Here is a 2938-nt window from a genome sequence, read left to right as displayed (position 1 = left end):
CATTAGCACCTCTAGTAATATATTTACTGAGAAAAACGTTGACGTGTTCAGTACTTATTTAACCCGCTGTATTACCAAAAGGGTCAGAATGTTACAGAACAACCAGCCCGAGTTTCACATGCTGTGAACGACAGCATGTGAAACCAACTTCATTTCTTCCACTGGTGGAGGTTCTTGTAAGACATCATGCTTGTCATCAACACACAAAGGGAGGAAGCTGGCATCAGGGAGGAACTGTAGCTGTAAACTCATTTCTGAGAAATAAGGGGTGGCAGAGCATTTTGAGTAAAATGTGCCCAAATATTTATTCATTTAAGTAGCTGATTAGAGAGGAAATGAAACCTAAGTGGTTTTAAGCAGTTTGTATTACTGTGTATTAAGTTTTGGACATAAAAAAACCTCTTAAGCAAAATGGCAGCCAAAACAAATCTGAACAGGGGGATGAAAACACTTGTCAGTCTGAAATAGGACTTGTGCCATCTAGTGGCCTTTTTCAGCAAAGCAACAACCAAGAAACCAATTTTGTTTCGGTGTTTTCTAGATTTTATTAGATTTTCTTGAAGTCCTTTACATTTTAATCAACTGCTTCCAAAAAGCAGATTTATGTATGTTCTGATGGTGGATGATGAACGTTAATGGTTTGTAGAAATGTGGTGAAACACTGTATTAAATAAGCTATTGTTAAATTTTGTTGTAGATGTGATAGCTACYATATAAAGTAAGAAAGTTTAACAAAAATAAGAAAACCTGAATTATATTGGTCAACTGAGAAAGGGGTAGGAAAATACAAGCTTTACTTCAACCTGCTCCTTTTTATACAGATGAAATTATGTATTTATATGTGTACATAATGTACACTGTTTTTCTGTAGCTATACTTTTCTTGTTTTATGACTGTTTTGAAATAAAGTTCTATTCTATTCTATTCTATTCTATTCTATTCCATCCATAGGCTGAATTGAATAAAAGTCTCATAAGTGATCATTAGATTTACATCTACAACTGATTAACTGTTGAAGTTGACACAAATGAATATCACCACTGCCAATGTAGCAAACATTAAAAATAACAACAGTTCAGTCGACTTTATTATTACTGGACAGTCATCTCAAACTTATACTTTAAGAACTACACATTGTGCAAGATCTTTCCCTAAAATGTTGGCAATAATAATTGGAGTTAACACTGTTTGTTTATTTGTTTGTTTGTTTGTTTATTTGTTTGTGAAATATACATAAATCACATTAAATTAAACTCTCWTTAAGTAATTTTTGAAAGTTCATCTTTATTTAGAATTTTTGATTCAATTTAATTCAAGTTTGCTGCCCCCACTAATCAATTAAAGCAAATAAAAAAAGATTATAACTTTGCTAAATATAAAGATGTTTATCTAATATTAGATGTGGTAATAGCTGAGTGTCAACCCCAACGTATACTCAGAGCACTAACTCATCTTGCACTATTGGTTGAGCACAATGGTATTTTCAAATGGCCACAACTTAGTTCTTCTCATCATAAAAAGATCCATTTTATAAACTCTGACATGAGAGATGATGGATGACGTGGAGGAATACCAGGCCTTTTAGTCTGAAAATATAGTTTTCACACATTGAACCACAAAGTTATGCAGCAGGATCCACAAGTTGAGCAAACTGAAAGTGTAAAAAATGTGCCTGTAACCACACAGGAACATTTCGAACATAATTAACCGTCATTTAGTATCAGTGCAACTCTGCAAATCTGCTCTGTGCGCAAAAAGTCATTAATCAGGAGGAAACAAAGCCTCCRTTTATGTTCTCAATATTAGCTGTTGTTGCAGAATTTACTGTAACTATTCACATTAAAGTGATACAGTTTGATCTAAAAGAAAGTTAGAGCAGGATAAGAGCAGGACTGCGATGTGGCTGCTAATGAACTTTTCTTGTGAACAGTAAAAGTTTGACCTGTCAGACGGGTGGAGCATTAATCATGCTTCTTTCCAGTTGATGAGTCATGCACAAAGCTGTGGTGTGTTCACCAGGAAAGCAGACAAACTCCTTCAATATTCTTCAAGAATATTAAATGTTTCTTTTAAGAGAATGACGTCATAAAGCAATATCATTCTTAATTGTCTGCGTGCTGTGAAATTGAGAATCAGAGGGTTATTGTACGTAAACTCTCCAGGATTTTGTCTCTTGCTAATCTTTCCACGTTTATCTTGAACTCATCATTATTCAGCAATACGTTCAGCGGTTCTCCGTCCTTTTTTGTGCATGCTTAAACAAAGTCCCTGTGCACTGCGTAGGCGTGCACACGGAGGTGACTCCCTGCATTGATGGGCCCGGCTGCCACCCTAAACCAGTTCGATGTCATTCCTGCATCAGGCACAGTGCTGAATGCCTCAAGGCCAAACGGCTCGGTGAAAAACTAAAATAAAATGAAATAAAATTCWGGCCCAAGTTTAAAATGTCCTACATTTTGGAGTTGTCAACTCAAAGATGTGTGACAGTGCCATGTTTCTGACTGATTAGGTTGATGTAGGGTGAACAAATCTAAGGTAGATAAATAGAAACAATGCACATTCTGTTTGTGAGTATGAATGCAGATACACGATAATCAAGTCTTCTGCATTGATTTGATGATTTAACGCAGTTCGCTGAGGACACAAACTCACGTAAGATAAGCTCTGAGACACTCCTGCACATTCAGTTATTTACAGGAACAAATCCAGTAAAGTTCTGGTTGTTTTGCAGGTTTCACTGAATAAAAAGACAAGTTGTTTTAGTTTGTATCACAAAGTGTCAGTCAGTCCTGAAATATTGATACTAGAAAAAAAGCAAGTTGCTTCCTTACAAGACTTGCTTCAACTTATCATTTGATTGTATTTTCCATTTATCTGTGTGTGTGTGTGTGTGTGTGTGTGTGTGTGTGTGTGTGTGTGTGTGTGTGTGTGTGTGTGT

The sequence above is a fragment of the Austrofundulus limnaeus genome, unplaced genomic scaffold, assembly GCF_001266775.1.
Source record: "Austrofundulus limnaeus strain Quisiro unplaced genomic scaffold, Austrofundulus_limnaeus-1.0 Scaffold8, whole genome shotgun sequence".
In the NCBI taxonomy this organism is placed as follows: domain Eukaryota; kingdom Metazoa; phylum Chordata; class Actinopteri; order Cyprinodontiformes; family Rivulidae; genus Austrofundulus; species Austrofundulus limnaeus.
Note: the sequence above shows the minus strand (reverse complement) of the source record.